A 21,096-nucleotide genomic window follows, 5' to 3' on the forward strand; every position below is an offset into this window, starting at 1 on the left:
ATGCAGTTTCACAGTTGTTCCCATACTAAAAGAAATCCGTTGCTTTCCTGTACTATCCTAAAAGCAAATACTCTGTGAACAACTCAGTAATCAGTTAAACATTATCAATTAAAAAGGCAGCCAAGACATAATCCAAGTTTTATCTTTCTAAAACTGTTTCCCAGAAATAAATTTAAAACATTTTTTAAACATTAAAAGTTGGATCATCTAATTTGGAAATATTTTTCTCTTATTTACTTTTAATTGAAGTAGTTTGATGATATAATGGAAATGGCCTAGAGGATCAATAATGTTTGTACATCTGCTGTGAGTTTTTGTGAAATTCATTTAATGAAAGTAATAATGAGATATCTAGGCTAAGTTTATAATTCACATTCCACCTATATCTAATGGACAGGGATGAACAGCCTTCTGATAGAACCTGTCACTTTGTAAGATGGCAGAGTAAATCCAGACAGGTAGTTTGTACTACATGAATTGCTTTTATATAGTCAGATTTGAGGGACATGACTATTGGCCTCAGGTTTTTTTCCTCCAACAAAAAGGACTAGAAGTTATTGACCTTTGAAAACAACTTACAAGAAGTGTTCTATAAGAACTGTGTTACATTATTATGAACCAAATATTCAGTTAAGTCAAAAAGTTTTTATCATCTCCACTCCTTATTTTGATGCCCAAATGGACCAATGTCCACATGTTCCATAAGGAGGATGGCATGAAGAAATTTCTGTCAGCAGAAATATACATTGTTTGTGGAAACCTCCACACCAGATCTGAGCATGACATTATGTTGTTATATAGACAATAGTGGATCAAAGAGCACAACTGCCCAAGTATGACAATTATTGAATAACAAAAGGACACAGAAAGCATTCCAAATGTGTTTATGTTGATAAATTCTTGTAAATAGATATTCTTTTTTTTTCATTTCTTTCCTAGAATGTTTCATTTACTCCTGAAGAGTGCTGACTAACATTGAAATATGAAAGTGGTATTATGGGCCAGTGAGTGTCAAAGGATTTTTATAGAGCTTTAAAACTTTAGGATGCTTGAGTATTCCTTCTGGGAAAAATTCTGTGAATAACAGATTATAAAATTAAGGTTACTTCATCCCAAAGAGCAATAACAAACAATGTAATGTTTTATATATTACCAAACACAGTTTTGTTATATTAACTACAGCTTTGTACATTAAATGATCAATAGTTAACAACGGAGGTAAAACTGATGTTTACTTAGGTAGCTCTTATTGATACCTTCATGTTTTGATTAATAAAGACATAAAGAGATGACATGGCTGCTGAACACTTAGATGATAGTCAAATCTTTGGTCTGACCGATGGAGAATATGTTCAGTTAAAATACTGGACTTTCTATTATGACTGTAGGTGAATAAAAAAAAAAAAATATTTTTTGTTTAGGATAATTTATTTGCAATCAAATACATTAATAGCAGCTAATTATAAAAGCAGGTGGAGTAGTAAGAAAAGCAGAAAATGAAGGAGAACTGAAAAATCTAGGCATCGCCTCAGAAAATTTAAGTAAAATTCATGAATGAAGTTCAGTAATATTTTTCAGTTGAGTAGTTAGTGCTTCAAGCCCTTGGTTTAATTAAGGAATAGTCAGTATTTTTCAGAACTTTCCTGTTAACATAGTGATAAAAAAAATCTATGTGTTTCATTTTGTTTTAAATCAAGATTAATTCAATGTTTATCTCCCTCCTCTACACCCCCCATATATTTTTTCTGTTCTTCAAACCCTAATTGGGAAAAAACGACTGGTTTATGTTATGAATACTTTTAGGTTGCCCAGTACAAGCCATAGCTGATAGGATATTGAAGCTATATGTCAAAACAGGATTTAAGTGTTTATTGCAGTTAGGTGAGATTCTTTTTTTTTTTTTTTTTTGTTTCCTTAAATCATATTTCTGGAGATTTACAAAGTTGTATGTTATATTTCAAAGCTGTGTATTTACTGTATAGGACAAACTAGATAGCGGTCCCTGCAAGTCTGTACTTGCACTCAAAAGTGTGCTTCTTCTATTTAATTTAGCCTTGTCATGTGCTGTTTATTTCCACTTCTGACTTGAAGGACAAGCTTCTGAAATTTACAAAGGATACCATAAGAAAATCAAATAAATAAAAAAAAATAGACCTAAAGTATTTTTTTATATATATTTTACAGTGCTGCTTTTATATGAGTAAAGTTTCCAGTTACATTCAGCGTCAGGGCATAAGTGCGTCCCTCTGACATGGGGGTTTGGCGACTGAACCTCTAGGCTGGATCAGAGATAGAGGGCCATGGAGAGCAGCCCCTTTCGGCAGGGCTCCCAGATAGTGCTGTTGGGTGGCCTGGGCCAGAGTTGACCCCCTCCTCACCCCTGCTCCCCACGAGCTGCTTTCAGCTGGACTCCACTACAGGCCCAGCCGGAGCTTCAGCCCTGCTACATCCCAGTCAGCCCATGAGCCAGTGTTCTGGCCTGTCCTTGGCCTCATGGAGGTGTCCAATGCCCAGGACTAGGGTTGCACTGGTGTCCCCAGCTGTCCTGCTCCTGGCTGGGGTGGAGGGACAGGTCCTGGCTACCAGACGCTGACCTGAGAGACCCCTGGGAGACCCCTGCCCCAAGGGAGCCTCCAGCCTCTGCTGTGCCCTGACTGCACACAGCAAAGCAGCTTTCACCAAGGTAAACTAACAAGGCTGTAGCAAATAAAGTTGTTTTGTTTTGTTTTGTTTTCTGAAGAGCCTTCTAATAGGAGGGAATAAAATTATTTGAATAATTTGTGGATAGTTATGGTGGAGTATGGGACTGTTACCTCCTTTACAAGGATCACAAAGAGTGAGGGAGGTACTTTTGCTACTGGCAAAGAATTGAACTGTAGGAAAAAAAAATCATTAAAAGGACAATAAGCTATTCTTTGTGTACAAAGGTGAAATACCTCATAACAAAGAGCTAATTAATGTGTTACAGTTTTTAACAAAAATTTGCCAGCTCTAGAGCAAATAGTGAGAAATTTGGTGTAGAAATCATTCTTCGAGATGTAGAAACCAGCATTCAGTGGCACTGCAAAAGCAAAACAAAAAATAACAATTCAAGAAAATTGCATATAATAATTGAATATAAATCAGGTAGAAATGAAAATATTAACACTATAGTATGTGCCTCTTAATATACATGCAGGAAAACCAGGTTGCAAATCACTGTATGAACATTTCTGAACAATGAATTATATAATTATACTATTTACTCCACTGAGAAGCCACTCCTCCTAGCATGAGTGAAAGGTTTATAACACAGCCTCTAATTATTACTTGAAGTACTTTTATCTCTTAAAAGTCAAAGTCAGGACTACGAGGTAGAAAAGATTATCTTAACTTTTTTATATTAGTGAATCACAGTAAAGTTGGCATAAGAACAAAGCATACTAAAACTGGTTCTCTGAAAAATAAAACAATCTGAAGAAAAGAGGAATGAATGAAAGAACTGAGAGGGAAAATGAAACTGTAAAGTAAAAATCAGATTATAAGAACACCTTTTCAGAGCATTAGTTCACTGGCTTTTTAAAATGTCCAGTTTACTACCTTTTTTAAAATGATGCAAATTAGAATTATCTTTCGTGAAATCAGTGCATTTACATCAGCATTAGCTCAATGAAAATTGGTCATCAAAGTCAATATTTTCTTTTGGAGCTCAAATATATATTGCAGGGTAAATTTCAGCACGATTTCCCTTCAGGAATAGTGGAATTTTAACTTGCAATTTACTGGTTCACTTTCATAATCCTGTACACAATTGTCTGCCTGACACATTTGCAGACTGGAACTTAAATCTCCACTAGGAGGAAAAAAGATTAAATTTGTAATTCTAAAAAGATTTAGAGTGAGAACAATGTGTTTACGCTAGGCTGGAGAAAATAATACAAATAAAATATATAAAATAGACTTCAAGAAGTTTTTTTTCAAAATATACAGATGAAATCTTGACTGTGTAGAAGTTTAAATAAGTTTGGAGAATATTCAAATCAAGTCACAATTGTATCTGGGAAGAAAAAAAACTTATCTTTATTAAATAAAAAAAACCTACTTAATTTGGTATGTTTTAACTAGGATTTGAAATTATTTTACTGAAAGATCTACTTTTCACTATACTTATAACTATTACAGATCATGAATACTGAGTAGAAAGAATTTATTAAAAAAAAACCCACAAAATTTAATAAATATTAAATCAAACTTTAGAAGACATCTTTAATGCTATCCTATACAAGGATATCTTTCCCAGACAGATGTAGTAACAATGCATCCCATCCACTAAGCCTGATATTTGATTAAATATTTTTAAAAGCACAGAGAAAAGGTCAAAAATATTTATTACTTTATTTACTGCTACTTATTTCCAGTTCCCAACCTAGCCTCCAACATATTAAATATCGTAATTGAACTTGTGATTATCTAGGTGCAAGGAGAGGGCAGTTAAGTATGCAGAAGATATGGCAATTAATGCAATTGCAAAATTTAAATGAAGAATAAAAGTCCAAATACTGTGTCATTAAATAGTTCAAATTAGCTCATACTCAAAGTTCAGTTGTATACTGTCAGCCAAACAGCACCTCTTTTTAAAAAAAAAATCTTTTTCAAAGGCCAACATATTCTATTACTTGTAACAAAGCAGCATAGATGTTAAGTTTCTCTACTGCTCTCTGCTAAATTGAATTTAAGACCTCCACATAAGTGCTAATGTCTGATCTACTATAGAACTTACAACATATAGAAGAAGAAAACACATTATCTAACAAAGATTTTCCAAATAATGTTTAGGTTACCATTGATCACATATTTAGTCATCAGAACTTGACATTCAACAAGATATTTATGCGCATTACAATTAAATCTTCCAATAGACATGAATTTACTCTTCTTAAAAAAAAAAAAACAGTAGTTCTTGTAGGTCTAGGTAAAAGGTGTCATTTTCTTAAAAGTAAGTGTTCCATTCCAATTTAATCATTCTGAATTTTTAATATTCTAAGTATGGAGCAAAAATTTACATCAAGAAATAAATCCTGAAACATTCTAAAAATGGTGACATTGTAAACACTGATGATTTCAAAAAACTTCATAATACTCTAAACCAAAGTTTAAAAATCTCAGCTGTATTAAAAATAAAAATCTATAAAATCTAATTAAAGGAAATTATTTCGTTGTATGTGTAGGTTGAACATCAACAACCAATTGAAAGACTAAAATTACAGCACACTTGTGGTGTTCTTGAATCTTTTATTCATCACTTTAATCATCAGCTATGGCTGATAAAATAGCCTAAATATATATCTTAATGAGTGAACAAATTGACTCAATATGTTTCATCAGAAGATATGCTAGAGATCAACAATAGTACAGTAATCTATGTTATAATACAGAGTTAAGAAATTCCAAGTTCCAGTCCTTGAACAGGTTGCCCAAAGACGTGGCAGATGCCCCATCCCTGGAAACATTCAAGACCAGGTTGGACGGGGCCCTGAGCAACCTGATCTGGTTGGAGATGTCCCTGCTTCTTGCAGAGGGGTTGGACTAGATGACCTCTAAAGGTCCCTTCCAACCCTAACTATTCTATGGTTCTGTGATTCTACGATTCTCTGTTTAAAGGCACAACTCCTGTGTGATATGGGGTAAGTTATTCCATCCAAGATCCTTCACTCTGTTTGGGCACTCACTCCACTGGAGTTGCAGAGGACCTGGTGTTACCTTTCTTGTCTTTGAAATAAAGAAAATGAAAACAACTATGTTCTGCATTATAAGAGAAATGGTTACAAAGAATGCCCTCAAAATTATTGTGAGATATTTAAAAACTATTAACAGAAGCCTGGGTAACAACTGAAACATGGACATTTTTTGCTTTCTCCACTTCTCTAGTTTTCTGTAAGTATCTATGTACCTTTGTCCTTTAACACATTTACTACAGCCAACTAACTGTAAAATGGATTAAGCTTTCCAGCTAATGTGGATGACTTTAGGCAAAAATTAGAACCTAACCAAATCCAGTTGAATATATTCCTCTGAAAGCTAACACACATAATTCACTGCACATCACTGTTTTTCCTACAAGATCTTTCCTACAAGATCAAGGAAAAATTTATTCACTGAAAGGGTTGTCAAGCATTAGAAAAGCTGCCCAGATAAGTGGTTGAGTCACTATCCTTGGAATTATTTAAAATGTGTATATGAGGTGCTTAGGGACACAGTTTAGTGATGGCCTTGCTAGTATTTGGTTAACTGTTTCACTCAATGATCCTAAGGGTCTTTTCCAATCTAAAAGATTCTATAATTCAATGATTTATGATTTAGATGTATTACTTCATATTATCCACATTAATTTCTTTTTGCTTTCTCTTTTTTTTCCTTTCTTTTTCCAAGTACCAGAATTTTATTCCTTTCTTTTCTTTCATTCTGTCTTTTTTTCTTTAAAACACTCCTGCAATACATTTTACAACTTTTTTTTTATTTATATTCAGTATCTTTAATGCAGCTTGCCAGTTTACGTGTTAATTAGTGAACAGATATCAAAAATCAGAATTTTACTTCTAGGTACCTCTTTTTGATTTCTCAACAAAATTTATCAGTGTGTAATACGAGCTCTATCAGGTAGCTGTATCTAGAGTCCTATTTTTTTAGTTCTTCTCCAGGGTCTGGTTTTGTTTTCCTTCTCAATATGGAGTTGAATTATTTTCTCTATTTCTGCTTAAGAGTCAGTAAATTAAAATATTTCCGTTTCCATGCTGAAAACGAAGCTTTGAAAAATGTAGGCAAGACTGTCATCTATTTTCACTCCCTGAACCCCTGGGAAACTACAAACAACAGTAGAAGTATTGTAGCTACCCACTTTGTTTTATTCCCAGTTCTCACAAGAAACAGGAACCATCAATAGTAAGGTGAATAGTTATCATTTTAAAACTAATGCAGAGTAATAGATAACAAGCTGACCTTGGATACAGAAAATCAGTTCAAAACAATATGAAATTATTGTTTCTTTCTCAGAAATTTACTATTCCTGTTCCCAGGAATTTGAAACTGCAAACAACTTTAAAAAACAATAGAAGTGTTTTAATTCCTCTTCTGAGATCTGATATACTGATTTTAATAATAAATAGGTCAATCCTCTGGATGCTAAAAGCATCTATTTAAACAAATAAATCAATAAATGTAATGAATTATGGAAAAAAAAATGTTATAGAAGTTAATGATTACTTACTTCCATGTTTTCTTAAATAAGCAATAATTATTTTCATCAGTAGCAGTCTTTAGTCTCTATTAATTTAACACTGAATGTTGATTCTCCAGAGAGAAGCAAGCATATTTCTAACTGCAAATTGTAAGGCTAACAGAATGTTAATTAAAAATACTTTTGCCACCTTGTAAATTACAAAGATAAGCATAAAGCACCCTTGAGAGTGCAACAGAGAACAGGATCAGTGAGCTCTGAGTATTCAGAAAGAACTCCAAACCAAACCAATCTGAATAATGTGGTTTTTTACAAAACTTGGAAGAAAAAAACAAACAAGTGCTCAGCTGCAGGGATTCTATCATTTTATGTTTCCACTCCTGTGACCCTATAGACATATGAAAAAACATTCCAAATTTGGACCAAAATTAAACCCAGGCAAATATATGTACATATATACAGGCACAATGGAACCACAGGCTCGGTAATAAAAGATTTGAAATAGAGTTGTCCTTACACTAAAGTCAGTAATAAAAGAAAAGCACTTGGTATATGGAACACCAAGGAAAAAAACTAGGGTTTCAGTTATGGTGAAAACTCATTTGAGTTCATATTTCCAAATTATGGATGTATTTAACAAAGCACATACAAACTCAGGAATATATCTAGTATGAAATTTTTCTATCTTTGTATAACAAGTTTTGACCAAGACAAAGTTTAAATCAGTATTGTGAAGATGAAAAAGGTAATGACTATAGTAGAAAGAAAAGGCTAATAGCATAAACCATCTGTACACAAAATATGCTTTTGAGAATGGAAGGTGAGGGCATTATTGTCATTATATTTTTAGATAAATATGTTTCTGATTAAGTGCTTAGTGATAAACAAACTTTTAACATAGCTCTGGATCAAAAGGAGAGAGAATGTCTACAGGTTCATAGGCAAAATTTTATTAGGTAAAGATCTTACCTAAGGTAATCTGATGTGCCAAATGATAACATTCAGCATTAGCAGAGCGCTTACGTTTCACGTATATGATGTTGCATTCAAACTTATACTATGGGTGAAAGGGTACTGCCTTATTCATGTATCTAAGAACTTACTGCTAATCTAATTAGTACTTGAGCAATCAGCAAACAAGAAATCAAAATATAACAATATAGTTATTATTAGCCTTACTGCAATAGTACTAATATAGTCTGAATTATACAATTAATGAAGAAAAATCCCCTTCAGAAAGTTTATCACCGTCACACATGAGCAACCCTTTTCCCATACCTACCCTTTTTTCTCTGGTGCTATATTCAGCCTTTCACTACCAGTCTATGTCCTGAGGCTATTCAGACCTGCCAGATTCCAGACGGATACAACAGATAGCAAAGAGTTGGTGATACCAGAGTTTCTTCACTGGGAGAATACAGTTTTGATGGAGAGGGATTTCTTCCTTCTCTGTCTTTGGTCTACTTATGGTTACTTTCATATCTTTGCTAATGTGTTCTGCTTATTTGCTGTTTCTTCACTGATCCCCTACACAGATTTGTTAAATTTCTATCATATATGATATTCATGAAGATAACTAAAACTTCTGATAGTCAATCAGGGGGTAATGGTTTTAAAGTAGAGGGAGGTAGATTTAGATTGGATATTAGAAAAAAAATTTACAATGAGGGTTGTAGAACACTGGAACAGGTTGCCTGGAGAGGTGGTGGAAGCCCCATCCCTGGAAACATTCAAGGCCAGGTTGGATGAGGCTCTGAGCTACCTGATCTAGTCAGGGATGTCCCTGCTCCTTGCAGGGGGGTCGGACTAGAACACCTTTGACGGTCCCTTCCAACTCTAACCATTCTATGATTCTATGAATCATTACTTGGCCATTAAACAATTGTTATGACAGCGTAAATAACCTAAAGCCAGCTGAGGCCAAGACAAATCTAGATAATTCTACAGGCTTTGATGGTGGCAAAAGTCTTTATCATTTATTAGTCATAGCAACAATATATTTCTTAGGCAACAGGACTACAATTTCAAATATTAATTAGTCCTTTAAAATGTCCTTTTTATGTTCATCAGTGAATGTGATGGGAAAAAGAAAATACAGTACTACATTGTCCACATCCAGAGAGTAATGCTCTTAGTATTTCACAGGTTACTTTTCATACACACAGTTCAGAAGAATAACAGATCTTTGAAGTAGCCTTGTTTACAGCATTATTTGGAGTTGACCTGGTGAATTAAGGCCATATGAAGTGCTTAGAACTGAAAGTTTGTCTCATCAAATTTGACCTTCCTCACAACTGTTCTTGAATTTTTCAGTTTTCAGATAACAGATTCCTGTAAGAATGAGAACGTAAGTTTTTGTCATAGACTCACACTGATGGGATCATATTTTTAGATATACAAATATACATACAATATTTACTAAGCAGACAGAACGTCTCATCAATCCTATCTCCTCTTCTGTGTCTTTTAATCTGTGGACTATAGTAAGAAATTCAACATTTTAATTGTTAGAGGTAATAGTCTTATTTTGTGCATGGAAAATTTATTGCAGAAGACAGAAGTTTTATGCTGGCATATGGTCCTTTAGGACTGAATTACACTTTATTTTCAGTCCCTTTCTTTTACCATCACAGTTTCAATACTATCATTATAATTAGCCTTCTTTTTACTCTTGACAAATTATATGAAATCTGAAGGATTTCATAATTATATGAAATCAAATTATATGAAATCATATGCATATGAAATCTAATCTCTGTATCAGACAAAAAAAAATCCTACATCACTTAAGAGTAGAACTTTTCACTCATAATTTTATCCAATTTAGTTCTCATGACTGACCTCAAGAAACGAAATTTAACTCAGTCTCAGAATAAAGCTGTCCTGAGAATAACAAGAATAAGCAGGGGGGTTTTTTTGTGTTTAAAAAACCCTCAAGATTTATTTTTGCAATAACCTCAGAATTTTTACTTTAGTGTTTCTTGTTCTTACATGGTCATGAGTGAATCATAAGTTTTTTTTTTCCTTAGTTTTATTTATCTTGGTAATTAAGAAAAGATGAATGATTGTTGATTTAGTATTGGCTTATACATGTAATTCTATGAATCAGTGGTGATTATTTTAGAGTGGAGCAAAATAGATGTATATAAATAGCTAAGATTGAACCTGAGTGCAATAGATCAGTAACACACAAATCACTAGTTCAATTCAGAATAAGTTTAGTTTGTTTTTTAAATTAGTGTGGTAGAGAAAAAAAATCTATTACATGCAATAAAGATCCACAGAGGTGTATTATGATCAGTGAAATGGATAGGCATCAAATTCTTCCATACAACAGAAGATACAGTATATCAATATAGGACAAAAATGGTACAAGATCACATAACTAAAGATATCAGCCTCATATTGCCTGTATTCTGTGAGTTTTTATGAGAACCATTCCCTCTTTTGTAGAACTAAAGGATTTTTAATCCATTTAAAAAAAACCGCTACAGCCCCATCTCCATATCTCTGTGTAGGGTATTGAGCTTTGCAGTATGACATTATATGTGAGACATATCGTGACACTGTTTCAATAATACAATCCTGAATTGTGGACGCTTAACTATGAAAGAGTGGATGATAACAAGCTAATATGATACAATATCCAAGTATATGACAAATTCAAGCATAAATGTGCAAGTAAGAAAAACTTTTTTCTTTTTTGTCTTCACACCCTTTGTCATCCTTAATAAATATAACAAAGAGAAAGAAAGACCTTATAGGAGTAGTAATCAAACCTGGTGTTTCAGTCTTGAAAAGATAGTACTAAAATAAATGACTGAAACTTGTTTCATGAAGTAAGAATGGAGAAAATGCCTTTACCCGTTGCAGGACTTTGAACAATTGTAGGTTAAAATGTGCATGTGAACATCTAAATGTTCACAGGTTAAAACGTGCCCTGACTCGTGTGCAAGGTCCTGCACATGGGTCAGGGGAATCCCAGGCACAAATACAGGCTGGGCAGTGAATGGATTGAGAGCAGCCCTGAGGAGGACTTGGGAGTACTGGTGGATGAGAAGTTCAACATGAGCAGGCAATGCGCCCTTGCAGAACAGAAAGCCAATTGCATCTTGGGCTGCATCAAGAGAAGCTTGGCCAGCAGGTTGAGGGAGGTGATTCTGCCCCTCTACTCTGCCCTGGTGAGACCCCACCTGGAGTACTGTGTCCAGTTCTGGAGCCCCCAACATGAGAAGGACATGGACCAGTAGGAGAGGGTCCAGAGGAGAGCCATGAAGATGATCAGAGGGCTGGAGCACCTCTCCTGTGATGACTGGTTGAGAGAGTTGGGGCTGTTCAGCCTGGAGAAGGGAAGGCTCCAGGGAGACCTGATAGCGGTCTTCCAGTACCTCAAGGGGGCCTACAAGAAAGATGGGGAGAAACTCTTTAGCAGGGCCTGTTGTATTAGGACAAGGGGTAATGTTTTTAAAATAGAAGGAGGTAGATTTAGATTAGACATAAGGAATTTATTTTTTTTTCAATGATGGTTGTGAAACACTGGAACAGGTAGCCCAGAGAGGTGGTCCCATCCTTGGAAACATTCAAGGGCAGGTCAGAAGGGGCCCTGAGCAACCTGATCTAGTTGGAGATGTTCCTGCTTCTTGCAGAGGGCTTGAACTAGATGACCTTTAAAGGTTCTTTCCAACCCAAACTATTCTATGATTCTGTGATTCTGAAAAAATTCTAGATAATGCATCTGATATAAAATTATTAGATTTTACTGGAAGATGAGATCAACAGCTCCTTAAATATCTGCCCATAATCTATAAGAATAATAACAGTAGTAAGATTTAATCCACTTCATTCAAATACATATCTTCTCCATTTAGTTAATTATAGTTTTAGAGATTACAGTGCTTCGAATGCCTTCAAAAATGGACTATATAGGGAACGTAAGCAATTATTGAGGTGTTTATTAAAGAATTTATAAACTTCTGAAAATCTACACACATAGGAAACCTCTGCTCTTATTTATGACTCTTTGTGCTGGATTTGGCTGGGATAGAGTTAATTTTCTTTATAACAGCTACTGGGGGGCTGTGTTTTGATTTTATGCTGGAAACACAGGAATGTTCCCATTGTTGCTGAGCAGTACTTACAGAGTCAACTCCATCAACGACTAGGCTGGGGTTGCACAAGAAGTTGGGAGGGAACACAGCTGGGACAGTTGATCCCAACTGACCAAACGGATATTTCGTCCATTCATATGTCATTCATATGACATCATGCTCAGCAACAAATCTAAAATGAGTTTGACCAGTGGCCCACTGCTTAGAGACTGGATGGGCATTGATCAGTTGGCGGTGAAAAACTGTTTTCATTTGCATCACTTGTCTTTTTTGGGTTTTATTTCCATCTCTTTGTTATTTTCCTTTCAATTACAATTTATTATAATTGTTCTTGTTGTTGTTGTTATATGTTATTTCAATTATTAAACTGTTTTTATCTCAACCAATGAGTTTTTTCACTTTTACCCTTCCAATTCTCTTCTCTCATCCTGCTGTGTATAAGCAGCTGTGTGGTGCTTAGTTGCCAGCTGGGAATAAAACACAACACTATTAGTTCACTAGGACTGAGATATAGTGCCTAATTTAGACACTTAACTATAGTGTTGAGATGTTTCCTCTGTTTTCATATTGTGTCTGTACTAGAGGACCTCCTGAAGTCCCTTCTAACCTGAGTTATTCTATGAACCTGCAATTCTACTATGCAGATTATGACTTACAGGTGCCTAAACCCTCAGTGTAGTCCATAAAATCCAGTCTTTGCAGCCATTGGAGTCTAAAAAGCTTTAAATTAGGTATCTACAAAAACACTTTAAATTAGGTATCTACATTTGGTCAGCTTAATAGTTCCTTGAACTCCAGTGGCTATATTGATCGGATCTCCGCTGACCATAATAGGTAGGTAAGATTTCTAGTGCCTTTATAGATGTCTACATCTATACTTACGTGTGCATGCAGAACTGAAACTCAATGGTCTAGATGAGATTAAACTGTATCAGCATTCTGAAGGAACCAGGTTTTGTTAGGATAGGATTTACTATATTTCTCTGATAGCAGAGTTTGCTGCAAAATACAAGATTTGGATTAACAAAACAAAAGAATACTAGTTAAGAAAACACTAAGTAAAAGATGAAGCTCAGTTCAATAACAATAAACTACAGAGAAATTCTGAACTGCTTGAAGTTAAACTGAAATAAAAAATACATTAGAAGTACAGAAACCACAAGAGAAAAAAAATAAAATAAATGAGCAAGCACACTTCCCTTGGTGTGACATTTAATTATCTAGAAGACAGATAAAACAGAAATAATATTTAATTGCTGACACTTTTTTAGGCCTCAATATTTTGGTCCTTTCTAAAGGACATCTTATTCTGTGAAATTAAATTAAATTGAATGAAACTAACAAAATAACAGGAAAGAGCAACAACTGTGTCCTTGGACATTTCCTGTTCTACCTACTATGACCCCAGCCCGGGGTAACTGAAAAAAACCTCAAAATATGAAAAAGACCCAGAAGCCTCTTGGTTAGTTGATTTGATATTGACTTCTCAATAGAGCATTTTGAAAATGTCTCAGTTAAATTTCAGGAAAAAAAAAAAGAAAAAACAGCATTTTTAGAACTAACAAAATGAGGTGAAGACTCTTTTAAAAAAATGTGCTATATAAAATAGTAACAATAAGTATTAATATCATCAGCTACTTTTGTCATGTTCTTTTAAAATAATTACAAGGAATGGAAGAACTCTTGTCCATAATCTCATTACAACTTCCAAATCTAGTCTAAAATACTTAAATATATTGTTTCATTAGAGATTAATATTAAAGAAGATGCCCCAGAATTTGTGGGTGAGTTTTTATGTAAAGCTTTTGAATATTTGGAATTAATCCACTACTTAGAAATTCCATGCTAGTAAATACTGGAGAAATTTACAGGATGCAGGGATTATCAGGACTCACCTTGATTATTTATGTGACTAAAGACTTGTCTCCACATCCATTAGAAGTCCAGTTGTACAACAGTAGACAGGGGCACCTCGATGCCCCAGTTAGGGACCTGAGTCCCAGGGAATGCTCAGCTCCAGGACCCAGGAGACACACCCCACCAGGAGTCAGTGGGGGTGGCTCTCTGGGGCGTCTCCCAGGCTGGGAGTGGCAGTAATTACCCAGGTGTATGGGGCTCATTGTGAGGTGCATTGGGAGACAGATTGCATAAGACTGGTCATGGGATGTTTAGGGAGAAACTGAAGGTGGACAAAGGGAGGGATTGAGGTGGTTTGGCAAGGAAAAAGTGGGGATATAGATGGGTGCATAAAAAGGAACGAATAAATATTAACAGTGGCTGGTCAGCACTCTGCTCTGTACTTGAGGGGGTGGGGTCAGAGTGTCTGACTGCCAGCAATGGGACTGAAACCATGGGTGAGAGGGGCCGTGTGTCTGGGGGTCAGCAACTGGAGATCCACTTTTATTTTACAAATATTAATATAAACACTTACAGGTTACAGATAAAATGATGGATGCCTGAAGGAGGCTGTGGCCTGTGGAGGGCCTGCACTGGGGCAGACAGTTCCAGAGGGACTGCACCCCATGGAAAAACAACCCAAACCAGAGCAGTTAATGGACTGTAGCCCACGGGAGGGACCCCACTTTGGAGCAAGGGAGGAATGTGAGGAGTTCTTCCCCTGAGGAGGAAGGAGCGACATAAAGCGAGAAGTGATGAACTGACCACAGCCTCCATTCCCTCTCCCCTGCTGTGCTGGTCGGGGAGGGGAAGGTGGTAGAGATAATGTTAAGCCCAGGAAGAGCGAGGGATGGGGGAAGTTATCTTGTTCTTATTCTCATTATCCTGCTTTGGTTTTAATAATAAACAAATAGTTTTTTCCAGGTTGAGTTTGTTCTGCCTGTAACAGTAACTTTAAGAATCTCTCCCTGTCCTTATTTCAAATCTTGAGCCTTTTTTTCTTCTATTATCTCTCCCTATTCCCTTGGAGGGTGGGAAGAGTGAGACTCCAAAGATTGGTCCTAAGTGGGGCTAAACTATGACATAGTGATAAGCCCCTGTCTTAACTTATCTACAGCTTGTGCATATAGCTCCTGTTTCAAAGCATTTTAAAGATGAGGAATCTCCATATTACAACTGAGGACCTGTGTAAGTTCATCCTGTGATCAATAAGATGTGAAACTAGAATATGGACTTTCAGAGTCTCTGTAAATACTCAACTATCCTTTTTATCCTCAGGATCATAGAAAACACAACTGGCAGAGGTCTTGAGAAAACATATTATTAATTTACTTATTTTTTGCAAGTAACCTAACATATCAAGAATTTGTATTCAACAAGCACAAAGGTCAGAAAGGGAACTGAAACTAGATGCTTGGAAAGTAGCTGAGCAGTGTACTGTAAATATATAGTAGGGATATTTAAGACTTTATTTATCAATACAAGACATAAATTTTTTGGCTTAAATCAATATATCTGTTATGCAAGACATAAAGACTGCTGCACATCAGACAATAGGTCCATAGGGACCAGTATAGTATCTCTGACAATGACCACTGAGATGGCTTAGAGAATTCTGTAAGAGACAGAAATGTAATGTAAACTTTCACCAGAAAGTTTTCTCAGTCTCAGCAATTTGTGGCTCATGAACATCAAGGAGATTTTCTCTTTCTACCTGGGAATGCTAAAAGGCTTTTCTTCTGTATATTTGTCCAGCAGTTTTTTCAGAATTCCCTGAAATTGGCTGGCATTTTTAGGGCTTTGCTGTTGTTGTTATTGTGCAATTTTTTTACTTGTGATAAAACTTAAATGAAATAATAAAAGTGCTTTTGAAATATCTGATATTATTGCAGCAGCAGATCTCTCTGATAAAACATTCAGTGATGTTTTATGGTGGTAGTTATGGGCAGCACAGTTGGATACTTCTTTGTCTCCTTTAATAAACTCACAGTAGAATGAAGCTACCAAAAGATTAATATTAAGGTGGAGAAAAATAAATTTGGTGGTGTACAAAAACAATGAAATTAGTATTACGTCTGTGAACATGAGAAAGTTGCATTGCAGAACTGCTGACATCGGTGACTATAATTTCCTGTATTTCATTTGTGTAGATCAGCTATATGTTGGCCATGTAAATGGTTTAAGTGGAAACAATTAATGTTTCAGAAAATCTGTCCCTAAATCCTTCAGTGAAATCTTCTGTGTCTGTCTTCAATGAAGGCCACATAATTTCTCTTTCTGGAGGCAGAGAGCAAACATTCACAGCATCACAAAGTAGTAGAGACTCAAAGAGATCTCTGGAGACTGCCTAGTTCAACTGCTCATGCTGAAAGCTGAGTCGGCTACAGGAGGTTGCTCAGGGACATGTTCAGTTGAGGTCTGAGTATCTTCGAGGATGGGGACTCAACAACATGCTCCTGGGCAACCTGTTTCTGTGCTTAAGCAACCTTCCAGTAAAAAAAGTACCTTCTTAATTTAAATAAACTTTCTTGTGCTTCAGTTTGTGCCCATTGCCTCTTGTCCTGTCACTGAATACCACTGAGAAAAGTCTGTCTCCATCTTCTTTAGCCTTCCATCAGGTATTTATACACATTTCTCCATGCATCTGTAAAACCCTTCCTAATCATAAATAAAATTTAGGAACCTTGTTGCTCAGTGCTTTTACAGGTTACTTTGTTGTTATTTTACATAAATACCATATGGTTTATAAAAACAATTCTCTCCTGTTCAGCTCAGGGAATGTTTAGAATATTTAGCAAGTACCATGAGAAAATTATATTGGTCCCAGGATTATGTCCTATAGACTCTTCATTGAAACTTTATTTGTATACTTACTATGTATTTATGTACACTTATTGATGTTCTAATTGGTGAAATATTTGCTATAATAATAACTTATAAGCATTAAAAACCCCTGTAATTTCTTGTGGAATACCTCTCCTGTGTAATGCTGAAAAACCCACATCCAGTTCAAAACAATGACATTAATTAATTTATTTTATTTTGAAAGAAATTCAACATTGAATTATTTCAATTAAACAGATCAACCTTAAAAAACAGTAAAGAGAAAATTACTGATAGGCTACTAAAATCCACACACTTTTCAAAATGGATATAATTATTTTTTGTACCTGGTAAAGTTAAAGAATTCTCAAAATTGATTATAGCAATTTGAAGGTGCCATTTTGAAGCCTTCCATTTTGCAGTATTTAGCATTTCATTTGTCTGAAGTGCACTAGAGTACTGTCATTGACATGTATGATGTATTCATTTATTTAAATGTATTAGGAAGTGTATGCAAGTTGACTATATACCTAGGCAGATTCTTACCTATCACCCTCTCCCCACTGAAGTTATTCGCTGTTTACATTTGTATGAATAAGAGCAGAAGGCACTCTAAGAGGTGGAAAAACAAACAGGCTTATATTTAACTGCATACAATATGTATTTATATTTATTGTAGAATTGACTGTTGTTTCTTCATCTTAAAACAAACACACTATGTATTTTTCATGTAAGTGCTATTTTTTTTCTAGACACTCATCTGTCTGGCACAATCTCATTAATTAAAATGTACATCAAATTGTGCTAGAAATGGCTACTCACCTTCTGTTACTTGCAGTCACTAGCAATTTTTTTTCTTTTTTAAAGGGCATGTAGGGGAAGGCGTATCCTTTCCAGTATTCACAGAAGGTAAAGTAGGCTTTAATGAGTCACAGTAAGGAATGAAATACAACTGATAAGGTCCTGTCAGTAATTGCCTCCCACTTAAAAAAAAGAAACACGAGCTCAGAAGTTGCCACTGCTGGTAACTGTAAGATTATGTTCCTGAGAGAGTGAGCAACACAGAGGAGCTGAGACATAGTAGCTATATTATAGGTTAATACAAAGACCCTGCACAGCCTGCAGAAGCTTTCCGAAAGCCATTACTTTTCAGAAAGTGGTGTGATGTAATCACAACATGAAACTGTGCTTAGCAAGCATAGTCTACACATTGCATTTCCTCATTCTCTGGGTCGCCTCAAGGTGGTGACCAATGTATATTTCATTACACCTATATAATAAATGGGTAACAAAGACATGGCAACACGTAACGGGGTCTCAAATGGACAAGATGCATTCTTGTCACTGTACACAGATTAAAAGTTTGGGCTTGGCTACAGTTATTTGACCGTGAAGGGGAAGTCCTTAGCACATTTGAAGATAATACTTCATGATCAGTTCAAGCCAAACTCCCACCTTTCTCAGCTACAGTTTTTGCTGCCTCCCTTCAGCCAATACTAGCAATCATGTGGCCCTACAGCCAGTCAAGACTAACTATGATTGAAAATTCATCGTGGGAAAAAAAAAAAAAGACACCAAAACTAAATCATCTGACTCACTTGACTACAAGTGCTGATACAAGAATGAGAACAGGAAAGAGCCCTTTTCAGCAGCAGAGTTAATTTAGCTTAAGCCAGTTGTAAACCAATAAGTACCTTGTAAAATGGTATATTGTTAAAAATGTACCAACTCCTACTTGTTTTTCCCAAACTACATCCATAATAACTTTGTAATTTCAGAAGAGATTTATAAGTTCCTGGGAAGTCCATAAAGGTTCAGTAAAAAAATTTGTAGATACCTGGATTAAGTTGAATGATGAATTACCTGAGATATCTAAGTACAAATACGGAACACTGTACCTAAAAGGAACACATAGGCCTATCTCTTCATCAGGAAAAGAGACAAACCCATATCAACATTAGACATATAAACTAAGATAGTTATATGCCAGGAAAAAAAAAGAAAGAAAACAAAACATAAAGATGCATGCTACTATATATCCAGTGATATAGTGACTATGATCATTACAGAATAAAAACAGACACCTATTTTAAAATTACCTTTTGTAAAATAGGCATAACTTTAAGTTTCCCACATTTCACGAAATTGCACTAAATAGCAATATTTTGTACCTGCATTCCTATCAATCTTTTCTGAGGAAACTGTTACCTGAAACACAAATTTATAAAACCTGAATATGTGCACTTGCTATTTGCCCAGCACCTATTGGTGACAGCCCTGAGCACTGAGCAATGGAAGTGGTCTGTCAACCCTCTCTCTTACTCATCCTTCTTCTTCCAGAGCAGTGAACAGGAGTTTGAACTCTGCTGGTATCAAGACCTAAGCAGTTTTGTGTGTGTCCACTGACTTGGGTCCTCAGATCTGACAGGCAGACACACTCTGCCATCTGACACCAGACAGCAAAGAATAGCATCCAGACAAATTTCTAATCAGGGCCAACCTGTACAGAGTCAAAACAAATCCATCAACATCCATTTTTATCTGAACAGCAAACTCTTATAATTTACACAAGCCAATGTAATGCTCACAACAATAATAAATTAGCTATGCAAATTATTACATTATGTACACATATCAATTCACTTCATAAACAAGCAATCTGTCACACAAACCTTGAGTTCCTTAGCTTTAATTGACCTGTCACGAGCCATTAAATTTGACACATAGGCAGTGGCAGAACGTTGTGGACTGATCAGGCCATGAATTACACTTTTCTCCAAGCCGCTAATTCTCAGTGGGATCTCAGACATGGCACTAAGGCCAAAAGATAGAGCTTTTGAACAAAATTAAAACCAAATGAATTTATCAACTGTTCAAAGAAATTCCAAAGATTCTACAAACTTGACTGATTTTGGTTTGAGTTTCTCATATAACTGCCAACCACTGGAAGCTGAAGATATTTTTTAAAGTTTCAAAAATAAAGCTCTTTCATTATATAATATAGATTTTAGTGCCTGAAATTGCATAATTGTAAGAACACTGATCTTATTTTCAAATCAATATATTGACATACTACAGACATTTAAATTAATTTTAAAATTGCTTACTTAGTTTTAACCAATGTATTTATTTTAGCTGTATTTCATCTGTATTTCATTGATATGTTAATTTTTATCTGTATTTTATTTAATATTTCTGAGGAACTGATAAATACACAAGTCCATTGGGCTCAATGAGATGCATCCCAAGGTCCTGAGGGAACTGGCTGATGTAGTTGCCAAGCTGCTCTCCACCATATTTAAAAAGCCATAGCAGTCAGGTAAAGTACAAAGTGACTGGATAAAGGAAAATATCACATCTATTTTTTAAAAGGGTAAAAGGGATTCTGGAGACTACTGACCAGTCAGCCTCAACTCCATGCCCAATCAGAACGTGGAACAGATCCTCCTGGAAGGCATGTCAAGGTGTATGCATGACAAGGAAGTGATTAGAAACAGGCAACATGGCTTCACAAAGGGCAAATCGTGCCTGACTAATCTGATCATGTTTATATGATGGAGTGACTGTGTTGGTAGATAAAGGAAGAGCAACTGATGTCATCTACCTTGACTTCTGTAAGGCCTTTGACACAATCCCAGACAACATCCATGTTGCTTAATTGGAGGGATATGGGTTTGATGGATGGACTATTCAATGGATAAGGAATTGACTGGATGACCATCTCCAAAGAGTTGTAGTCAATGGCTTAATGTCCAAATGGAGGTCAGTAACAAGTGGTGTCCCTCAGGGGCCCATGTTGGGACCAGTACTGTTCAACATATTTATTAATGACATAGACAGTGGAATTGAGTGCATTCTCAGCAAGTTTGGGAATGACACCAAGCTGAGGGTACAGTTGATATGGTAGAAGGAAGGGATGCTATCCAGAGGGACCCTGATAGGCTTGAGAAGTAGATCCACATGAACCTCGTGAAGTTCAACAAGGCCAACTGATGGTGTTTTGCTCTTTCTTAAACATGTTTTCCCAGATGTGCCACCACCTTGGCCGAGGGTCTT

The sequence above is a fragment of the Chlamydotis macqueenii genome, chromosome 3, assembly GCF_036417535.1.
Source record: "Chlamydotis macqueenii isolate bChlMac1 chromosome 3, bChlMac1.mat, whole genome shotgun sequence".
Classification (NCBI taxonomy): Eukaryota; Metazoa; Chordata; class Aves; order Otidiformes; family Otididae; genus Chlamydotis; species Chlamydotis macqueenii.